The 15,000-nt window shown below is 44.2% G+C and overlaps 1 protein-coding gene across 1 annotated transcript in view; it reads right to left on the bottom strand.

The window, feature by feature from the left end:
* The window catches only part of psd2 (pleckstrin and Sec7 domain containing 2), a 54,812-nt gene extending 40,339 nt beyond the window's left edge, over positions 1-14,473 (bottom strand). Inside the window, exon 1 of the mRNA XM_063189059.1 lies at positions 14,420-14,473. The gene's annotated coding sequence lies outside the window, so the exon portion shown is untranslated. The remainder of the gene's footprint in view (positions 1-14,419) is intronic.
* Between the last annotated feature and the right edge of the window lie 527 nt (positions 14,474-15,000).

Here is a 15,000-nt window from a genome sequence, read left to right as displayed (position 1 = left end):
GTGTGTGTGTGTGTGTGTGTGTGTGACATGAAGAGAGTGTGTAGGTCTGATTGATTCACAGATGAGCCCGTGATGAATGGCTAGAGTGACAGATAGATAGGAGGAGGTGTGGTGTGGGAGAAAAGAGGAAAGGATGAAAAGAGCAGGGAAGGAGGGGGAGAGGGGCAGAGAGAAGAAGGGATGAGGATGAGGAGGAATGGATTGATGTGAGGACACTGAAGGCATGTTTGAGATGCTAATCCTCCGCAGAGCATCACCATTACCTCTGATGTGTACAAAGTCTGTGTGTGTGTGTGTGTGTGTGTGTGTGCGTGTGTGTGTGTGTGTGTGTGTGTGTGTGTGTGTGTGTGTGTGTGTGTGTGTGTGTGTGTGTGTGTGTGTGTGTGTGTGTGTGCGTGTCTGTGCATGTGTGTGCGTGTGTGTGTGTGTGTGTGTGTGTGTGTGTGTGTGTGTGTGTGTGTGTGTGTGTGTGTGTGTGTGTGTGTGTGTGAGACAGAGAGAGATAGAGAGACAGAGATAGAGAGAGAGAGAGAGAGATGGGGGGGTTGACTGTGGGGGGTCTGTGCATGTGTGTCACCAGATCAGAGGAATTACACACAACAGAACAGACATCCACTTCCATTTTGCTGTAGAAAATTGCATAGCATGTGTCCTGTGTAAGACATTGTGTATGTATTATGTGCAAGACATCATATTCTACAAGCTCTCTCTCTCTGTCTATGTCTCCGTCTCCCCCCCCCTCTCTTTCTCTCTCTCTCACACACACACACACACACACACACACACACACACACACACACACACACACACACACACACACACACACCCACACCCACACACCCACACACACACACACACACACACACACACACACACACACACACACACACACACACTGTGTGTGGCAGGCATACGTACATGTCTTTGTCACCAGTGACATTATACATGAAGATAATTTGGTGTGTTGACTATGTACATCTGTTTAGATGCCATGCACACACACACATGCATACACACACGCACACACACACACACACACACACACACACACACACACACACACACACACACACACACACACACACACACACACACACACACACACACACACGAACATGCACCGTTGCCCTCTCACCCTATGCATCTGCAACCAAAGGGAGTTCCGTGTGTGTGCATGCTCTTGTAATCATATAAGGCCATATGGTTATAGAGTCCATTAGAATTTAAATCAGCCAGCAACTCCCTGAATATCACACTGTACATGGCCGCTGACAGCTTTCGCTGGGTCCAGGACAAAGTAATCTGAAAGGGCCCCCTACCAAATATATGTAATGTAATGCTGACCCAATTTTGGGCCCCTATCTCCCTGGGCCCGGGACATCTGACCCCTTTGCCTCCCCTGTCGGCTTCCCCGAGTACACGCATCTTCTATTTCAAAATGCACAGGAGGGCACACATGTAGTACACACCAGTGTGCTGCATGCACTCTGCACAAATATCACACAATAGCTTGCAGACTTATCATCCCACCTTACCCCCCCCCCCCACACACACACACACACACATACTAATCCCTCCATCTCATCTCATTGTTTTCTCTCCCCTTCTCTATCCCCAGGGCCGGATTAGCGCACAGGTTAGATAGGCCTGCAGACTAGGGCCCCCCACCTGCCAGGGGGCCCCCTCATTGGCAAAAAGTGAAAAGTCGCAGAATTGTGACAAGATGCGATATTGAAAAATGCATCTGTGGTGTTGAGTACACTGTTAGACATGTTATCTTTAATTCCTAGCTTGTAATTATGGGCCATGAGCATTTTTTCCTCAATCCTTTTTTTCAACATGTATCATGTGTTGATCACTGTGTAAGATCATATTAACTGTCAGTCATGGGTGAGCGGTTAGGGCGTCAGACTTGCATCCCAGAGGTTGCCGGTTCAACTCCCGACCTGCCAGGTTGGTGGGGGGAGTAATCAACCAGTGCTCTCCCCCATCCTCCTCCATGACTGAGGTACCCTGAGCATGGTACCGTACCGCCGCACTGCTCCATTGGGGGCTGCCCCTTGCACGGGTGAGGCATAAATGCAATTTCGTTGTGTGCAGTGTGCAGTGTGCTGTGGAGTGCTGTGTCACAATGACAATGGGAGTTGGAGTTTCCCAATGGGCTTTCACTTTCACTTTCAACTGGAGCGTTTGGATGACGTCCTCTCTCTGGAGTAGTTATCAGTTTGTGGTATCCCCAAGTCCAAGTTCAATCCCTATTACTATTCAGCGTTAAAGTAATTTCACACTAGGGCAAATCATTACGAAAAAAAAACCCTCCATGCTATGCTGAAACCTTGTGACACTGTGCATTCCTCAATAAAGTCAGTTTGGCCCAGCTGGCAATCTCTTTGATTTCAAATCGCCCTTCATAATGGGAAGGCCAATGAAAATCAAGCATTTCCAATAGCTCTATTGAAGCAGGTTAACCCCATAGTGCAGAGCCTCTGTTATAACCTTTTTGTCACCAAAACAGTAATGACCAAGTGTTAGTCAGTTACCGATGACTTCCCCGCAATGTCATAGCAATGTTGTTATGATGTAGTAGAGTGTTTTCAGAAAAGAGTGAATAGACGTGTCGATGGGCCCATCTGCAGTAAGAGGATACAGAGATGACACATTATATTGGTAGCCAAGCCAGAGCAGAACTACAGTATGGAGTCAGAGGAAATAGTGGGCTGATTGATTGCAGCTTCGACCAGTAGCATACAGAGGTACTTGATAGCTGCGAGTTAAGCCCACCCTCTGAAAGCTTTGAAGTTAGAACAGGATGGCCAGACCAGGCTTAACAGAGCTTTGTAGTCGTGCTAGTCAGACTACAAAAGACCATCAAACAGACCGAATTGATCTGAAAAGCAGTGGGAGATGCTTCAAGAACAAAAGGAATAGCAGACAAAAAATATTTGGGTAAAAACCAGGTGCAAAATGGAACTTCCATTTTCCAACATTAAGCAATCCTACTGATATCAGTTTCAAATATAAGATAAATCTTCCTATATAAGATACATCTATTAATGATTTCACAGAGATACAAGTGTACTGTATGGTCAGTGGGAGAGGAAGCTATGATTTTGGGTATTTAGTTCTGGCCAGGCCATGGTAGTCAAGACGCTTGCTGCTTTCCCCTCACCTCTCTGTCTTTCTTCCTTAGCGATTGACCACGCACCTTCGGCACACCCTTTAAATTCTACCCTGTTCCCCTCAACTGTATACTGCTTGTTTTGATACCAACCTCCTACCCTGCTCCACCTTGTCTTATACGACACTCTTGTCATATCGCCTGCCTCTGTTCATGGGATATTTATCTCTCCCTATTCTGCCGAATTTCCTAATTGCTGCTGAACCCTGACTCTCTGCTCTTTCATTGTGCTCATAGGTGGGCTCCTCTGACAGAGCCATACCACTACATGTAATTCATAGTTTGCAATAAAGAAATGTCATTCAGAATCTTCTCTTGTGTTTCTTGAGGAACATGGTTCTGACAGAAATGAAAGTTACTGGTAGAAAGTGGGATGTGGGGAACGTTGATTGGTAGTCACCGTTTTGTGTACAGGTAGTTGTGGGTGACAGTGTTCTGACTGGCCTAGAAAAAACAACAGTGGGTGTTCCTTCGATGGTCTCATTGCAAGGTATCCCACCTCTGACACCAAATAGTAGTGAAGGGCAGGACACCTACCTACCCTGCCAGGCTAAAAACACTGACCTCTGAACCAAACGTGTGCTCTAACTGCTACATCAAGTGCCATGCTCATTGGCACAACAGTCAGAGCACACCAACAACTCTATTGATATGGTCACATCATCCAACTATGCCTTTATATCTTGTAATTTACCCTATACTATAGTTATTCTGCAAACTTTTACTTATATCTTTATAGCGACATTTTTACTTTTACACATTTCCCCTTGATTTATTGTTGTTAAACACATTGAATTTAGTCCGGGTCTACTAACATTTAATGACGCATACATTTTGTGATCAAGCCAGTATGGCCAAGAAGAATACTTTGGTCTGTTCAACCACGCCTGAGGTAGAGAACGAATAAAAACTAACTTTTACTCTGGTGCAATTGAGGCAATCGACAATCGGTGGGGATTTCAGCTTTCGTCATTATACAAACCCCAACTCCGATGAAGTTGGGACGTTTGGTAAATAGTGAATAAAATCAAAATGCTATCATTTTCAAAACATTCAATCTATTCATTAGATGGAGAATAGTGAAAAGACAACATATTAAGTGTTAAAACCGAGAAAAAATATTGTTTTGAGGGACATATGTACTCATTTCTAATTTGATAAATCCAACACGTCTCAGAAGAGTTGGGACAGGGATCAGTGAAATTTAGTAAACATCCAAATAAGATAAAACAACAAAGAAGAACATTTCAAAATGAATTGTACTGACGGACAATATAGGTGTCCAGGTAGAAGATCATCACAGAGAGGCTGAGTCACTCAGAATTAAAGATGCAAAGGGAATAATTACCATAGTTATTACATACATTTTTGAATTCCCTTTGATTCACCACGATTTAGTGTATATAAGACATATTTTTGTTAACAAAATCATTGTATAGGTTCATATTGGCTGTAGTCTCACTCTAGCACTCCAGGAACTAGAGCTATTGAAAATTGACCATATTAAGAATGCTTAATGCATGAAAATGATACAGGGGTGTAACATTCTCCTAAGCACCTGAGCTCACTTGAAATAGACCCAGAAGACATGGGAAACAGTCCTTTGCTTACAGAAGTCAGCAGAAGTTGTAGAAGTCCATTCTTTTTGACAATAATAGAGCATTGCACATCCTGTGCTACAGTGAAAATGGACCATCCAACTTGTGTTAGTGCTAGCTTCAAAAGTCAGCCTCCATGATGGCATGCGAGTGCAGTAGTGCATTGGTTAAGATGTTCTCACTCATCTGTAGAGTTAAATACAGTGCTGAATGGTATAAATGGGTTTTAAACAGCATGAAAAGCCACTCATGCATTATATTTTGAAGGGAGATCTTCGATTACTGCCACATAGTAAAGTCAAATTGCATTCTCTACTATGTTTTAACAGTTTGGCTCCATCATAAGGACCAGCAGGTGATAAAATGGTGGGTTTTTGGTGAAGACCTGTCACACTGTAAGCACTACAGAAAGGAAAACATTGCAAAACATGACAAGGAATACACCCACCATTTAAGCTGGTGAAATCATGTCCAAGATAGGAATTAACACTGTTTTTTATATAAAATCATCTCATCGGTTAATGTATTTAACTGTTAAGTGTTTTCTTTTGTTTTGTTTTAAGCCTTCCTCGACATTTGCTGCCATTTATTGTCCCCGTCCCAACTCTTTTGAGACGTGTTGGATTTATCAAATTAGAAATGAGTACATATGTCCCCCAAAACAATATTTTTTCTCGGTTTTAACACTTAATATGTTGTCTTTTCACTATTCTCCATCTAATGAATAGATTGAATGTTTTGAAAATGATAGCATTTTGATTTTATTCACTGTTTACCAAACGTCCCAACTTCATCGGAGTTGGGGTTTGTACATTCGTCCTCAAAATGAGTGGTTGATTGCTTGGAGCGTCAACCAGTAGGGTATGGAGGAGTTTGATAGAAGTCATTTAGGAGGTGCGAGTGTGTGGGTGTGTTTGTGTGTGTGTGTGTGTTTGTGTGTGTGTGTGTGTGTGTGTGTGTGTGGTGTAGTGTTGATTTAATAGATTGCATTCCTATGTGTGTATGCATGTGTGTGTACATGCATGCAGGAAAGAGAGAGGTTGCATGAGAGAGAGAGAGAGAGAGAGAGAGAGAGAGAGAGAGAGAGAGAGAGAGAGAGAGAGAGAGAGAGAGAGAGAGAGAGAGAGAGAGAGAGAGAGAATGAGAGAGAGAGACAGAGAGAGAGACAGAGACAGAGACAGAGACAGAGACAGAGAGACAGAAGTTAATTGTGCACATGCAAATCTCTAAAAGTGTGCGACGATTGGACTAAGTGATTGGGCTGCACCATTGTCAGCATATAGTCAGGGCTCTATACCATTACCCATCTTGCTTAATGGCTTTCACACCACCTGTCAATAAAACTCCCTCAGCATTAGTGTAGATAGACACGGTAACTCCACAGCCAGGGCTGCTAACCTGCTAGAGACATATTTTGAAGAAGAAGATACCGCACACTTTTGTCCATTGTGCTGCAATTTAATAACAAAACAACGTTTCGGCCCGTATGGCCTTTCTCAAGTTTTTACGTAAAAACTTGAGAAAGGCCATACGGGCCGAAACGTTTTGTTAATAAATTGCAGCACGGTGGACAAGAGTGTGCGGTATCTTCTTCTACAAAATTGATCTTGCACCCTCTACCTGCACCTCGGAACCTCTGGTGTGCGTTGGTTTCCTCCTTCAAAAGATAAACCTGCTAGAGACAACCATACAGTAGGCTCCATATGCCTCCTCATGACTTCATTGGTAAGGCAACAGAAAACATGCTAGTTAAAGACTATAGGCCTACTATAGTCACTATAACTTATATGGCTACAACATCTGGGGTGGTAGTGGGGTCAGACATCTCTAAACTGGCTCTCTGCTGCCAATCAAAGTAGTCTGAATGCTCTCCATAAGCAGTCACAGTACACACTGGTAGTAAGGTCTATTGGTTGCTAGGGCTGCTTGATTATGAGAAAAATCAATATCACGCTTATTTCAGTCAATATTGATATCACGATTTTTTATAGACGATATTTCTTTTAAAGACAAATAATTGTGCTAAAATATCACGTTCTTCCCTCCCTTCAGCAGTGTGAGTGGAGGGCCATAAAGAAACACACAGTGGTGTTCTGCAAGAGTTTTGGGTAGCAAGTGTGCTCTGTGCTCGCAATGGCTCAAGGGGAATGTATTGCGCTTGGCCTGACCTACCTTTTGGCAGTAAAGACAAATTACAAAAATATTGTTTCAAATCGATATTATGAAATTTGATATTGTTTGACAGCGACATTGATATGACGATATAAATTCGATATATTGCACAGCCTTATTGGTTGCTTTTTCCAGTGTCTTGAAAAGCACCGTTTCAGCAATGTGGGGATGGTAATATGCTACATGCTGTTACATCAGATGTGGGCACCGTTTCCACTGCCAGTGAGAAATGTGTGCCTGTGCTGTAAATGTCAAATGAAAAATGAAACACGCTAATGTCACGTCATGCTGTCATAATATTGCTTTATAAAGTGACTATTGCCATTTGTACACAATGCTGACATGACATAGCCCTGTAAGACATCATAGTCAAAAAAACTCTGTGAAGGTTTTTGTGTTTCATACATACAGTGTCTCGGAATGAAAACTAGCTGTATGAAAACTGCTTAACTGATCTCAGTGCCTTTGTGGTGTCCTTGGCTTGTCCTTGCTGTAGGTTCATGAGACATTCACAAGTACATTCACAAGTACACAACCTTGTGACGAAGCTATTCTTGTAAAAACTTTCCTTTTGATTATGTTTAGTATCAGACCCAAGTTTCAGAACTAATGCAAGACCAGTTTTCTTTGTTTGAAATGCAACAACAGAATTTGATGTATACTAATTGCATAGTATCAGTGGCTTTGAACTGACAAAGCTCTGCCTGTGTTGTTTCCCTACCGTGAAGCAAAGCTAAAGGAGCGTACCTTGCATCAAACTGTTTTCTTTATTTTTGTGCACAGACATGTTTCGGCGTGTGCCTTCAGGAAGGCCTTCAGGAAGGCACACGCCGAAACATGTCTGTGCACAAAGATAAAGAAAACAGTTTGATGCAAGGTAGGGCCCTTTATCTTAAGTTCTAAGTGTTTTATTTGGGTCAGCACCCTCAAATTAATTTAATCAAATTAATCAAGAAACCCGAGTGAAGCCTGCTACCTGCCATACTTGACTTTGTGTTCCTACCGTTACATCACACCTGGCCTGCAGACGTACCCATAGCTCTTGAACCTGACCTTCGGTCCAAAATCAAAAAGGGACATTCACCTACTTCTCGGTTTACCTGAAAACAGTGGATGGTCTTTGGGTTCACTGTCAAAAACACAAAAGGTGCCTGGTAGCATTAGAACAACATAAGGGGTGTGTTTCTCGACAGTTACTAAGTTAGCAACTTACTTGGTGGCAATGAAATTTCCCATAGGCAACCTACTAAGTTGCTAACCGGTTAGCAACGATGCTTTTGAGAAACGGGGTCCAGGACCAGTTCCAGACAGTGACAGATGGCGACAGCTCCTGGTGCTGACTGTTTAACTAGAACATCTGTTCCTGTCCACTTTCAGCTGACCAGACGAGAGAGAGAGGGAGAGAGAGATGGTTCCTGAACATCAGATGATATCAGGACAGAATTGTTCCAGCCTCCTAATGGCTACCAGATGGCTTGCCTCCTCTGTAATGACTAAGAGAGTGCCGCTTTGCCCTTGGTGTCTGACGGGAAAGAGCAGTGGAAATGCTTCACTGAGCTAAAGAAGGAGCTGCCTCAGGCCCCAGCCAGGCCCAGCCTAGTGCAGGAACTGTTGATGTCTACGCTAGAAGCCATAGCAATACAAATCAATGCAGTGACACCAGAAGGTACGGGATACTCAGCAGGCAGACACACACACACGACACGCGCATGCACGCATGCACGCATGCACACACACACGCACACAAGCACACAAACACACAAACACACACGCGCGCGTGGACACACACACACACACACGCACGCACGCACGCACACATGCACACACACACACACACATGCACACGCACACACATAACTGCTGTAGTGGCAGGAAACACTATATTGTTTATATATTTGGAAGTGTGTCTGCAGTATTAATATCTGTGTGTGACTGACTACGGAGAGAGAAAGTCAGAGAGAGAGACACAGAGAGAATGTGTGTGTGTGTGTGTGCGTGTGTATGTGCATGTGTGTGTGTGTGTGTGTTTGTCCATGCTAGTAAAAACACCCGCATCTGACACACCCAGCAGTACCGGATCTATTTATCAGCTTTATGTGCGGAGGGGTGGATATTAGATGCCAATCTGCCGTGATGGAGGGCTCCCCCTTGCGCTGCCGGACTTGTGCGGGATTAGCTTGCTTGTTTGCACCCATGATTTGTTGAGTCTAGCTTTTGGCTCGGTTGTTAAATGAAACTGAATAAGCCTACACCAGAGTCTGACCCACCGTGTATGGGCCTCTCCTTGCCCTGTTAAATGGTGCCTGCAGCTGAATGCGTGTGCTACAAATTAGCAGCGAGTTAAAGTATGAGTGATGGGTCTCGTGACTAGATTGCACCAATGAACAGAGACTATAGCTGTTAAATGGACCAATACATTGAAGCTAACTGCTCAGTACCGAGGTTGAGTGCTTTCACTTGATGTTTAGTTAACCACAGTGATTACCTGACTGAAGTAGTTACATTTATCACTGTCAGGGTATGGTTGATGGTCAATGCCAGTTAAGACTGGTTCTCAATCTCAGAGGTACCTGAAGCCTTAGCAGTCTTGTCTGCAGTCTGTAGTAATTGGGAGTAGAGTTCTCTGGCCTGGATTCAAGGCGACCTCTAAGCACTACACCAAAGAGCCAGCCAGGCTTATTAGTATGACAGTCAGAGCACACTCACAACCCTAGTGATGGTGGTCACGCATTGACAGTAGATTTAAGTATTAGTGCTAATAGATGTATCCCTAAAATAAAGTGTTACCGAAGTTTCCATGCAATTGGACAAGATATGCTTTTCAATTCATGAGAAACTCACGCCTCAAACAGTGGTGTGCCCCTAGCAAAGAGTTGGGTTATGCAGCGTTCATTTATCATACTTTTTCTATTTACTGTCAATGTGGTCACACCATCACAGAGCCAAACCTAGTGGTGTGTTTCTATCAGCTGTCTAATGCTACAGGGGAGTTTAGCCTGAATGCTACTCCAATGGCGAGTTAAGTCTGGATGCAAAATCCAGCGAGAGAAGAGTCCGCTGGCTTAATGCAGCAATGAATGCCGCCTTGTTGTTATTGTAAGTGAAGAGTCGGGTCTGGTTGTTGCCAGTGTAAAGTAGCCTGATGTATTATAAAGTAGCGTAATGGCATACGAAGATAGCATGATGATACAGTAAGTGCATAGCGGTTTTGTGCTGACCGTCTGAACTACAGTCAGAGACGGATTATGATTTCATGGGCCCCTGGGCCAGACAACAAGAAATGGCCCCCTACACAGGGATTCCAAAAGTTTTGGGCGTTCAGTGAGGATTGTATAGAGCCTATGTTGTTGTGGGTTTGGGGTAAAAATTGAAAATATGAACGTTGAAGGTACAATTTTAACACAATATGAGAAAAATAAATATAGACCAATAAACAAGTGTTTTTGTAGTGCGGGGGCTTGAGCTTCAGGGCCCTCTAGGCTCATGGGCCCCTCGGTCTGGGCCCGGTAGGCCCATGCAGTAATCCCTCCTTGGCTACAGTAGGCTATTAGCTGGTTTCTTCCCTGTCCACTTCCGTCCCTCTGTAATGTCCAGCTTTCCCCACCACAGCTTTCTAAGATCTGCCCGCTTATTGATCCCATTAAAACAAGGCCCAACTTCCCCTGTGAGACACTGTCAACATGCTGCCTCCAAAACACATGCAAGAAGGAGTAGACCAAGACAGGAACACAAAAGACTGAGAGAGAGAGAGATCAGGAAGGGGGTGGGTAGAGAAGATGATGAAGAAGAATTGACGATGGTTGCCTGAAATAAAGAAACAGTTCCGCGAAAGACAGCGAGACTAGGAGAAACGGAGAGAGAGAGAGAGAGAGAGAGAGAGAGAGAGAAAGGGAGAGAGAGAGAGAGACAACAGACACTTGAAGATGTAATGGCTAAGGGAGAACTACTACACAGTCCTAGACAAGCATTATTTTCATGATGTGTAAATATAGATTTTTTGACACATAGTGTTCGATGTATGTGCATGCGTCTGTGAGTTTGTTTGTTTGTTTGTGTGTGTGTGTGTGTGTGTGTGTGTGTGTGTGTGTGTGTGTGTGTGTGTGTGTGTGTGTGTGTGTGTGTGCGTGTGTGTGTGTGTTTGTGTGTGTGTGTGTGTGTGTGTGTGTGTGTGTGAGTGTAGTGTGCATGTGCATGCATGCGTGCCCTTATGTACATGTGTAAGTGTGTGGTGCTCGAGTACAGATTCCAAAGGGATATTGTTTATGAATAACTTAAATTATCCTATTTGGAAATTGCGTGCGTGCATGCGTTTGTGTGTGTGTGTGTGTGTGTGTGCGTGCGTGCATGTTTGTGTTCGTGTGAATAAGAGTGCTTACCAGTGAGTGTGTGTATCTGTGTGCACAAGATGCAGTGAAAGTAAGCACTTGGTCATATCTTTTTGTGAGAGAGAGAGAGAGAGAGAGAGAGAGAGAGAGAGAGAGAGAGAGAGAGAGAGAGAGAGAGAGAGATACGAGGACACACTGACATGGCAATCCATTCGAAGGGTGTGGTAAAAATGCATTAGCATAATAGGTTTGCACCCCCCCCCCCAACCATGCCACACACCCGACAAACACACACACCCACATGCAAAAACACAAACCCAGTGTGTGTCCAGGTAGGGGGCTGGGAGATTGATATCCAATTAGGCTCGTTACTCATCTAATGTGCACTGCACACTCAAGGGGGAGTATCCTTCATTTGCCTGTGCCTGTACCTCCACCCCCACCCTCTCTAATATGTGTCTGTCTGTCTACATCTCCTCTCTCTCTTCTTCAATCACAGTCTATGCATCCCACGGCATGCTAGACTCATTGACCCACTAACCCTGTTCAGTTCAGTTGTAACACATCACAGGAAAGAGGTGAGCACACACACATTTGCTGAAAGCAGATGAGTGACAGGGAGAGAAGGGGGGACTTGAGGTAGGGAATGAAACCATTCGGATATTTTTGAGGCGCACTATGGATAATCCACCACCCTATTCCTTATCCTTGCTTTACGCTACTTACAGTGGACGTCGTGATGAACGGCTATAGGCTCGTTGGTGACGTGGAGGATGAAGTGTAGTTTGTTGAGATGGTCTGTTCTCTTAACATGTCAACGCAGTTTAATAGAGACGAAGACCACCCCTCAAGCAGCCAGCGCAGGCACCCAACCGTGCTAATGGGAACCCCTTCATATCACCCCGTTCTGTCAAATGTTTCAAGGTCAACCGTCGCATTGCGTTGCGCCATAACATCACTTTGCCTACAACTACTTCTGCTCCCAACTCGCAAAAGGGCTAATCTGAGTGGTGTTTTTTTTATTTTTTTTTATTTTATCTGAGACTATGCAGCGATTTCAAGGCAAGTGAGAGTAGGGGAGCGCGGGGCACAAACTAACGGGGGGCAAGATGTAACATGGACTTTTTATCAAGACGGACCAATCATTTTCTGCCTACTTCTGTAAACACGATTGTTTCAGTCAACAGAAGCCTTCGGAAAAGTTTCAAACATTTTCGTTGAGATTTCATTGAGTTATTCCACAAAGTGTGTTTTAGCACCCTGAAAGTATTTTTTTCCACGTCGCTTGTTTTTTGTTTAGTGAAGCATGGGCACAAGCTACCAAAACTATTCTGATATTGCCGGATACTGTGTTTTCTCAGTTACAAAATGATACCATAATGAAGTTTGTTGCTACTTCGTAGCCAGTGCTAGGTTGACAACAATCATGGCTGAGGCTAAGGGGGCTAGTTGTAACACGGTAAATCTCAGTGAAATTCTCATTCTTGTCAATGGTAAAATAAAGGTGAAAAAAATTGGCACACAAATGCAAACCTATCACATTTTATTTGAAGCATGGCTCTATTTATTTAAATATTATTCATAATAAGTGTTTATAAAAGTTATTATTAAGCTATACTGTGAGATTGGATTTTGTGATTTTTAATGACTAATAAAATTAAAGCCTCTAAAGCCTAATATTTATTTTTTTATTAGTGTCTTTGGTAAGAAAGTATCTTTAAGTATCGTAGATTTATAAACAAACACACTTGTGGTGAAATTATACTGAATTAATTGTTTTAAATACATATTTTCAGCATGTGTTTAACGAATCCTCCCCCTGTTACAACTTACACTACCTGTGGGGTAAAATGTAACATTTTACATCCTCCACAAACAGTAAAAATGTAAAGCTATGGTAGGTTTTTATAACAAACCACCAGTGCTAATATGTAACAGAGATGTGTACGTTTCATGTGTTAAAAAATAAATAATGTAACTGCCTTATATGTGAAGATATCAGCTCAAAAGCAAAAACCGTTACTTTGTGCCCCCCTCTCCCCTAGCCAATGAGCTTGTTGAATGCGCCGCAGCTCTGGACTTGAAAGAATGGTTCTATCGACCGTTTACGCACCACGGTTCTCTATGTCTAGCGCTCTCCTGTCTGCTCGTCTGACGCCTGGAGTTCAGCTGAATTAATTGCCTAAGCGGGAGCTTGGTTCGGCGCACTCGAACTAACAATAGGGTGCTAAATAAGCACCGACGGGAATGTATACCAGTTTCGCCGCGGCGTGGTCTTTTTTGGCCTGCTTCCTCAGGCCGTTCAAAATCGGGAGCTACATCTTGTAATTGAGAAGAAAGCGTTTAGTGAGCAACAAGACTGCTCCACGCGCAGTTGGCACATGTGCCATCGGGTTGTGTTGGTTGGTAAAAACGCGACAGTGCCAAAGGAAAGCGACAGCTTCTCTCTTCTGTTTTCCCTTTGCTTTTCACACACACACACACACACACACACACACACACACACACACACACACACACACACACACACACACACACACACACACACACACACACACACACACACACACACACACACACACACAGTAAGCCCTTGTGTTAAGCAGGATCTCACACACATACAGAGCAGGCTGAAGCTTTCGCCGCAGCCATATTCCCCCAGCCTCCCAGCTCAGTAACCATGACAACAGGATGGTTGGGAGACACTGTTCTCACTCTCTCTCGGCTCGCGCTTTCTTCTATCCAAAATAGACCCGCTAGCTCGTCAATAGCGAGTTGTCCGGGTAAAAAACACAGTTTCCACCACTTATGTGGCCATACACTAACAAGCAAGTAACCCCCGTTTAGACTGCTCGAAACACGAGGCACCTCCTTGCGTATAGCTGCCTCTGGTCTTAAAACTGCCGGTACAGCACACATTAGACCCGAATCTCCCTACCCCTTTGCTATTGATCCTACGACTGACAAGGACATTGTGCTTGGCTGAGACTGTGCTTATTTAATTCAAATTCCAAAGAGCGATGCACTGATGTAGGAGGGAAGCAAAGGACATTTAGACAGCGGCATTAAAATATTAGCGTAATAATTTAGACAGTTGGGTCCAGTTCCAATTGAACGACCTTACGAGCATTTGACACTGCACTCACCAGCTCCACCGAATCCACACAGGGAAGAGGCAGTTTTGCTGAGGGTTGTTGTGTCTCCCTCTCCCGTCGTCCATCCAAGCTAAAACAATCCACAAGGCTTCCCTCTTTTTTTTAGGGTGCACAGTCACACGCACTCACGCACACTCGGTGGAATACATACGCATGATGTGGGCTACACTCCATTCATGTGGACTCCACGAAAGTGAGACGACTCCCGAACACACGGCACGCCACGGGCTCGCTCGCTTTTAGGTTTTTCAGCCGGCACGCAGCGGCGGTCCTGACTGCGCGTAGATTTGTCGGGGGCTGGTGTGCATGTGTGTCTGTGTGTGTCTCTCTCTGTGTGTATGTCTATGTGTACACGAGTGTGCTTGCCAATGAGCGTGTGCGAGACTGGAGGTTTGCTCGGCCCCGTGGTGGTTCTCTACTGTCCCTGCTGAGGAGACATGTTGTCTCTCCGCTTGCTCCGCTTGAATAATCGACCCACTTCAAATGATTTTCGGTTCCATTTTTTTTCAGCAGGTAATTCGATTGTTGAGGCGACAGAGTTATCTGGTCCTATCTCCCCCTTGCTGAGCGCG

Source organism: Engraulis encrasicolus, chromosome 22, assembly GCF_034702125.1.
Source record: "Engraulis encrasicolus isolate BLACKSEA-1 chromosome 22, IST_EnEncr_1.0, whole genome shotgun sequence".
NCBI classification, from domain to species: Eukaryota; Metazoa; Chordata; class Actinopteri; order Clupeiformes; family Engraulidae; genus Engraulis; species Engraulis encrasicolus.
The sequence above is the reverse complement of the archived record's forward strand: the minus strand, read 5'-3'. Positions and strand labels throughout refer to the sequence as shown.